The sequence below is a fragment of the Diadema antillarum genome, unplaced genomic scaffold (genome assembly GCF_040938485.1).
Source record: "Diadema antillarum isolate AM-2024a unplaced genomic scaffold, OU_Dant_1.0 scf00000076, whole genome shotgun sequence".
In the NCBI taxonomy this organism is placed as follows: domain Eukaryota; kingdom Metazoa; phylum Echinodermata; class Echinoidea; order Diadematoida; family Diadematidae; genus Diadema; species Diadema antillarum.
The window spans coordinates 820,932-830,662 of NW_027270965.1; positions in this window are offsets into that span (position 1 = coordinate 820,932).

Genomic DNA, 9,731 nt, shown 5'->3' on the forward strand with positions numbered 1-9,731 from the left:
GGTGTGTATAACTTGCTAACAAGTTAATACATAGAGCATATAAAATTCATTGTTCAACTGAATTGAGCATGGGGGAAAAATGCTGATGTTTACAGTAGTTCATTGAGGCTGCATGTTGTTGATTAAACCTTCATGAAATTTCAGAAAATTTGGGTACTTTATCCTTCTGTGTAAAACCAAGAACAATAAGCAAATAATCAATGTTGGTGAAGGTGATGGGACAAACTATCACTTGCGAGGCGATCTGGATGTAGCTATCTTTCCGAAGCGCAGCTGAGGAAAGATAACGTACACATTCAGATCGCCGATTATTTGTTAAAGTTGGTTATTTGCTTTATATTCCACATCTAGGGTCCTAGAAATTCCCATTTTATTCCACATCTGAAACCGTTTTAGCTGTCTTTAGGTATCCTTAGGGCTTAGGCTATGTGTGCGCGTAGATGACAAAACAATTAATTTGCTGCGCGCACCGCGCGGCACTGAAGTGAAAGTGCGTTGCACTGTGTACTATCAAGTGACGTAGTTAAATGATAGTCCACAGTGCAACGCACTTTTATTTCGCGCGTACTCATCTCGCGTTAAGACTGTATGGACTGCCAGAGATCAGCAAAACAAACAGCTGTCTTTATAGATGACAAAACAATGAATTTACTGCGCGCACCGCGCGACACTGAAGGGAAAGTGCGTTGCACTGTGTACTATCAAGTGACCTAGTTCTGCTCAGGTGATGTGATGGGCAAAACTACGCTTTATCACGTGATCAGCTCTTGACCAAACCTATAGCAAGATTCTTAGTATGTGGAATATAAAACTTGATATCCTCCAAAGTACACATGTAGTAAATTTATGCCTTTGATGTGCTGATATGGATTTCAACCCATCAGTATCTGAGAAGTCAAATACTTTAAGTTGAGACTATGTCCATCCCACTAATAATGTGTTTAAAAATAAAAAAGATTAAATGGCAAAAATTCAATATGCATTGGTTGTGATGTACAGTCGTCATTTGATATCATGCATTGCTCCTGAGCCATGGGTTTGCTCAAACAACACTTTTTGCATTGAGAACATTGACATATGTCATTCATTGTAATAAGTCTTACATGTATGCCTTGCCACTGAATTCATTTGACCTCCTTCATGGAAACAATATTTTGATTTGGGTGCTAGTCATGCCACTATATTGTCAGTAGTTTTGGCAAAGTTAGGCATTACAAAAATAACATTCAATTGTACTAGTACATAACAAATCATTGATTTGCATTCTCAAGTTGATTCTGGAATGATTTTTTTTTTCCCCCGACTAAATAGAAAAAAAAAATCTTGCATTCAAACACTCTTCAATTGTGTTCTTTGTACTGTTGATTTTTATGCAAGTTACATAAGACATCCATTTGTTACTTGTACATTGTGTATATTAAACAATGTGCCGTCAATAAAGAGGTGGCACATGGTACAATTTAAGTGAGAATTGAAATAAATCACTAGCTACCTTCCAGAAAACTATCTCTCTGTAAAGTTCCATTTGATTTTAGCTATTTGTTTTGTTGGATTCATTTGGAAATAAGTTTTATCCTGTATCACAATATGCAAATGAAGACACAAAATGTGACCGTGCACTTCAAAACGAACATAAAGTCGCACACACTGATTTTGCGTGAGGACTGAAAATAAATGAAATGGGTCAACCTAGCCGAACTTGAATTTTTCATATTTTCTGAAAGAGCGGGTCTTCTTTTACATTATGCTAAAATTTGGTATCATAAAACGGGCAGAAAAGCGTGGTTTTTTTAGCAGTTTATCTCGAACATTTTTGGTAGAATAGTGTGATTAGGTGTGTCTTTAGAATCCCTTTTTCATTTCTGAAAAACCTTGTCCACACTCTTCACTTTCAACTCTAATAACTTTTGAAAGGATAGTGGTACTGCTTTGAAAGTTGGCATTAATTATGGACAGAATGTGTTAATGAGGCATGCTTAATTTCAGTTTAATCTGATTATCCCTTCATTGTTGTTACTCTGGTGGTTTACTTTCTGTTTTTTGTCCCATTCATCACACAGCCAGCACGGTTTGGTAAAGATTAAGCGCTTGAATAGACACTACTTCAGAGCCTTTTTTCTCAGTTCACACTTTCCTGAGTTTGTGCTTTCTTTCCAATATTTAGATAGGTTAGGAGAGTCCATTTGATTTGAGTTGTACATCATTTTAAAGTCTGCTCTTTCAGAATATGGTCTTAACTAAAAATTCATGTCTGGCGACTTTTTGTTTGTTTTGGGGTGCAGGGTCACAAATAGTTCCACATGTTCATCCATTTATTAAACAAATTTGGATTTAAGTGCAGGATCAAGGCCTATGTATAAATGCAAATCTAATGAGATATTTAAAAGGTGGCTAAAAGATCAAGTTAATTGTGAAGTTTGTAAAACATTCTATGGCAAACATTGCACTATAAAACAAACTACATATTAAATTGTATTTAATTTTCTTTTTCCAATCAGATATCTGTTGCCTTCATAGCCAAGTTGTCCTACTTGAAAATGTTTTGATATAATATACTGAATTGTTCAAAAGCTGGAACCTCATAAGGACTTCTGGGGAGAAAAATCACTAAAATATTTGTCTCTGAATGTACATACAGTAATGTATGTGTGTGTGTGCATGTGTTTGTGTGTGTGTGTGTGCCTGTACTTGCGTTGCCCAGTGCTGTACTGTAATTTGGCTCATGTACTTGCAAAGTTATTTTACTCACAAAACTGTGCTGATTAGAAAGGTGAATACAGTGTATTTCCTCAAACACCAGATTCCAGGCCACTCCAGCTATAATGGTCCTTGAGACTTGCAGTGTCCTTTTGTTATACAATGTATGTACAGTATTGCAATTTTGTCATTTAACAGGAGCATCAAGTACTGAAACTTAATGCATTGAAAGGCTCCTTATACAGCCATATTTTTTGAAGCAGTTTAATAGATATCTGTTCTCTCCGAATTTGTGATAAGTCGGGTAGTAAAACCTTGTAGTGAAGAAAACCGCTTTTCTTGGCTTATTCCTTAGATAATCATTCATGGTACTGTCCTGTCCAAATCCGAGTTGTCTAAACCCAAAAGTGAAGCCACCACAGCCTATCAAAGGAGAGGCCATTCCAATTTGTTATAGAGCTTTGGTTTCATATTTTGCTTATCTTTTTTTCCTCTCTCTCTCTCTCTCTCTCCTGAACATTTGACATTTTCGAGATTCAAGGGTTTGTGCCCCAACAGCAATTACATGAAACAGTCGTCACTACAAGGAAACGGTACACTATGAAATGATGACACAAGACGAAATAATCAGCCAGTAATTTTCATATCACAGACAGTATGAACTGCGTATTATTGTTACGTATGAAAATAACTGATGCTCTTTTGCATCTAGACAAGAAAAAAAACACAGAAAAGACACAGAAGAGCAATAGACCAAATTTCTGATTCTTTCATCTCTTACTATCACAATGGCACCCATATCATCCCTGCACATCTGTCCTATGTAGATGTCTGACAAAACTTGCACATAATTATACAGACGCATGCATTGCGTTAGCCAACCAGCTGACTCAGTGGCAGCTAGGCCTCAAGTATTGACCTATGCTGACTGCAGGTTTCACGCCAACGTACACGTACATGCCAATATTTTGAAAGCTCACTGGCCAACACAAACAAATCCATAATGCTTGGTGGTCTTTTTGGTAACAAGGTACATTACAAAATAAAAATGTCACATTTTACACAAGGTACATTACAAAATGAAAATGTCACATTTTACACTACAGCTCGCATTTTAGTACCAATAACTAAACAAATTAATATAAAAACTAGAAATGTCGCTACGGCGACTGATGCCTCTGCCATAATGCATGATTCTCCCAATAGGTGTATAGTACAATGTCTTCACAATGTGTGATGACAGTTTCACATAACTGGCAAAATATCGAAATAACAGGTTTATCAGAAATATCTTGAATGTTCACTTTCCACGAACTGGGTTTGCTATAATTGTCTATTTAAGAGTACAGGTACACATATTTGGGGAATTGAAAATTTTTACTCGACTTCTGACCGACCTTATTATAAGTTTATGCATTGAGTATAATTTTCAAGGTATGAAGAAAGAGTGTAATTACAGTACAAAATATATCTTTTTTTTTCATTTAAACCTAACCTGTGACCATTAACCTTTGACCTTTGACCTTCTGGCTGGAAACTTCCAAGAGCATCTCCATTAAGTAATACATGTACATATATTAAATTTTAAAACTAATAATGCAATTATTGCATATATGAGGGAAATAGTAACATTTTGAGGAGTTGACCTTGACCTTTGACCCCTGACTATTGACCCATGACCCCTAAATTCCCTAGATAATCCCTGCCAGTCAGTACATGCATATGTACCAAGTTCCATGAAGATACATTGAACCATTTGTGAGAAATGTGATATTGCAACATTTTCACCTAACCTTTGACCTTTTGACCTTTGACCTTATGACATGAAACTCTCTCTGGAGAATCTTTATGCAGTAGTACATGTCTACACTAAGTTTCACGAAAATAACTGCGGGCATTGCATAGATATGGGGGAAATAGCAACATTTTTAGCATTTGACCTTGACCTTTTGACCTTTGACCTCTTGTAAATGTCACTAAAATCTACTCAACTAATTGTCCCATCATACATCATCCTTGGACCAAGTTTGGTGAAAGCTGCTTCATCCAGTTTTGAGTTATCGCGTAAACAGATAAATTTTAGGATTTGACCTTGATCTTTGACCTTTGAACTTTGTCCGATTTCAATGAAAAACTAATCAACTAATTGTCCCATCATACATCATCCTCCAAGAAAGTTTGGTGAAATTTGCTCCATACAGTCGAGTTATCGCATAAACGGATAAATTTCATGATTTGACCTTGACCTTTGACCTTTTGCCGATTTAACCTAAAATCTAATCAAATCATTGCCCCATCATACTTCATACTTGGACCAAGTTTGGTAAAATTCCAGTAAATATTACTCAAGTTATCGCGTAAACGAAAGCGGACGGACGTACGGACGGACGGACGGACAACCCGAAAACATAATGCCTCCGGCACCACTACGTGGCGGAGGCATAATGAAGAAAAATTTTCTCCTCCATATCAACAGCTATTATTGACTCATTCTTTGGATCTTGTCTTAAATTTCCATTCAAATGCATCTCAGACTACACTTTTATCAAAGACCCATTCAGGTGACATGGCTAATTGAGAATGGAGATGTCCAAACTCTTCATACGAAAATATCTGCTCTCTGAACGCTCCAGGGCTCGCTATATACACACATAATCTGTAAAGCTATTGTTCTGAATGATTTGCATAGGGCGATCCTACCATGGCAGTAGCGGATCTAGGGGGGCACCCCCTTTATTTTTTGTTAAAAGAAAAAAAGAAAAAGAAAAGCATGAAAGAGGGTGCATGCCCACCTTTATTCTTATTTTCCATTTTGCACCCTCCTTTCCGCAATTCTTGGATCCGCCCCTGTATGGACCAATGGCAAGGTACGTTTTGTCCACATGCCACCTAAAATATGCACGCTGAACATACAAACAAGACACATTACCGGTAAAGAGGTACGGTGTAACCAGAATTTATGTTTTTGTTGTTGTATCTCCACACGAGCATGCCCAGCTATATCAAGGCACCATGTATGTTCTCAAGCTACCATTATGCACTTAGGCACATTAAAACAATTTAATCAACAATGAGCGCTACTTCAGCAAGCCTCATCATGCTTCCACACATGCTTATCACAGATCCACTGATCATCTTCACTTTTTCATGCATTTTTGTCAACATAAACTTAAAAACGATGGCTTACACTCGGCAAAAAAGAAAACAAGATTAAAAAAATATTTAAACAAAAGACAGACATTATATTACATGATGACTACACATTAGATCAGTCCATATACATGTTGTAAATAGCTTCTAAAGACTATACTACGACGATCAATAGTAGACTCACTGATAACATTATTGTTTCTTTGCCTGATCAGCGATGGAATGGACAAGTAACTATTCCAGTACCATGGACTTCGGACACTGCATACAACACGACAGGGTTTTCTGTGTCAATCAGCACTGAAAACACGCACAGGATTAAGTATTTGTCGAGATTAAGGCCCAGCTATTTAGCTGGGATCTGCCCTGTTGCACACCGCTGATGCATTACAGACACAAGCTTTTAGCAAAATACAAAGAACTTTTAATATACTGATTCATATTAATCAGCATATATACAATAGACACACCCAAACAGAACTACGGTATTATCACTCGCATGATGCCTAGCATCAGATAACATAGAGCACATACATGTACATCACACAGAAAAACCTGCAATCACAAACATGTCACATTACAAACAGATATTTTGTAAACAGCACTCATCTCTTCAATTTGCTATATCTCTGACAGCTGCACTGAACATTGCAAAAGCCAAAAAGAAAAAAGAAACCCAGCTCAGTGGCTGACAACAAATAAACAATGTCTTGTGGTTAACTGAAGGCAAGAAACAACAAAAACCAAATCAATCAATCACTATGTCCATTCATTGTACGTATGCATTACTATAGCATCTTTGGAATCACAAATGGACAGGCCCTTTCATTTGAAAAACAAAAAACAAAACAAACAAACAAAGCAAACAAACAAATATGTTATGTGCTGCTCCAGATAAAATGTTCTCCTTAACAGCAGTATGAGTAGATATACTTAAAGGTCTATCAATAAAGGTCAATTCAAAATTGGATTTACATATATCATTCAGATATCATTTGTAAAGCTAAATCATAAATTGCCAAATAATAAATTCAACTGTATTTTTTTTTCTTTGCAGAGCACACAACTACCAGTTTGCAAATTTTTCTCAGACTTCAACTGCAGTTAAATTCAGTGCAGTTACTATCAACCTTGCTTTAGTCAACCTCACATAAGTTGAATAATTGCCGAAGTCGCAGGGCTTTTCAAGTCCTCTTCTCTTTGCATTCTTTTGATTTTAATCTCTCATAAGTCAAACTTTCTCTAAGTCGAAGCTATTTCTTCAGTCCATAGATTCAACTTAGGCAAGGTTGACTGTACTTTCATCATACTGGTATTTTCAGTACAAAAAATTACAATCACATGAAGAGTAATGGAAAGACTATACAATGGAGCATAATGGATGAATAATGCCATAAAGACTTGCATGCAATAAATAATCCAATGGTCATTATTATACTACTAAATTCGGTCCCTATGCAAATATTAATTCACATAATCTTTATTTTAAACTGTCCAATATTAGTCTATTATAATATATAATTGTATTAACAAATATTAGGTGGTATAAATATTATAAACAAACACATGACTAAAGGCATATGATGATGTTACAATGAGACATCACTGTGATGTAACAATGAGACTGCACTATGACTCAATGCTGGGACACGTAAAATTGTTAAGTTGCACATTGAAGTAGGAAGTCCATTCAAAACTGCTGTTTTGAACAATATTGCAAAAACACTGGCTTTGCACTAATTAAAGGTTTTGTCAGCAGAATGCAGGAAAAAATATATGAATTAGATACATGTTGATTATATTGATAAAGGTGATTCAGTAGCACATGCAGTAAACTACACAGACATTGTATAGAAGACTTATGACATAAAATGCAGAAATATTTTGAAGTTAAAGGTATTGTTTACCATTATGAGCAGTGATTTAAAAAGGTCAGTTGTATCACAAGACATCCTACCATATACACATTTTGCAATAAAGCCTACAATATGAGATATTACTACTTTTCTCAATAAACCATAACTGTAGATAATTTATTCTAGACACAACATTATTACACATACTGAAATAGCATTTTGTATATCTAACAGTACTTAACACTGATTATAATGATTAACATTTTTCACATTGGTTGCTTCTATCAGTAACTCACAGTTTGGAACTATTTTGAAGCACTAAAGCTGTGTTTTTGTTACATTTGCAAATGGTATATAATGCTTTCAATGTATGACACACCCTGACATTTGGTGTTAACTATCAATGGAAGAAATTCAGCATTAGCACAGGTCCAATAAATAAATCATACTCTTGATCACTTGATCAGTGATTACTTGACAAAGATGTCATCATTAATCAATGGCTCACCTTTCAGTGAACAAACATGATCCACTTGTAATTTCTCATAACAGTCACAGACCTGTTAAATCAGATCCATATATTGTCACTGGTCAGGAAAGACAGATTTTCTTGCGGTTTCATGCATAACAAAAGCATCTGGTTGTAATCTCATGCGGATTTCATCATGGAGGGATAATGCCCTTAAATTTTGTTCATATGTCTCTCAAAATTTCCACACAATTTCATTTCTCTTGCCAGAAGCTGCTGAAGGCAAACTTGTTAATAATTTCTAAGCATTTGTTTGAAGTTTACACTGCCATAAAATCTTATAATCTGATCCTACAAGTAAACATACTGATACAATGTATCGTTTGAGCCATGGAAAAATTGAAGCTAAAATTTATCATTATCAAAATCCTCAAGACAGCAAAATTTGGAAGTGACAGGACTTACTATATATATTTCCCCCAGAGGGACAGGTATTTGAATATCTAAATAAATAATTTTTGGAGGGATGTGCTAACAGTGACACAATTGGCAATTTCAAGACAAAAACCTACAAATATATAAATGAGCTACAAGGCACTTTAGAAGAGGAATGATGTCAATAGAATGTGGAAGCTACTCAGAAATTGTCTCCTCTTAAGTTTCTTAGATGCCTGAGTACATTGTAAAAAAAAATACAAACACAAAAACACAAAAAACAAAAACTCTATCTCTATCAGTATATCAATAATAATGAGTGACCCAAGAGTTACGTATCATTTACTGACAGACAAAACAACAACAGCAAAAAACATGTATCAAAAAATCACTGAAATCTGTCATAGAAATTTACATACATGCTTCAATTTCACATTCCTTCGTAATCCTGAAATGTTAGTACACAGACTGGTAGAAAAATATATTCCATATTGACACATAGTTCATACAAAAAGAGGAAAGAAGAACATTGAAAGTACTGAAGGAATAGATTTGATCAATTTGTTGTACATATTTGTATTTGAGCTTCAAAACTGCATACTTTGTGCCCAAAATATATTTGTGTGTAACACATCATACACCCTACACATGTACAAGTATATACCTATACAAGATCATACATTCATATGCTACCTCTACTCTTTTGATCTACTTTCAGACACAAGATAATTCTGGTCTCATACTCATCAACCACTAAAGCAAAGACAATACACACATGGTGTATTAAACCTAGAAAGAGACCTCATGTTCTCCACTAGGAGCTTTTGGTTTGTGTTGTAACTGTACAATGGCGAACAGGGGAAATTTCATTTTCAATATCTAGAAAGGGCTAACATGAAAGATTTAGCAGTTTGTGGAGAAGCCAGTTTCACGACTACAGTTTTAATCACATCGCTGTATGAATAAATAATAAATAAAATCATGCAAATGATAAACAGGAAATAGGCAAATGATAGATACAACAAAAACACTATTACAACAAATTACCTTTATATTGCACGTGTGTCTCTTGTGAGTGGGGAAATAATTAACATCGTGGTTAGAAGGGAAACCACTTTGTCTTT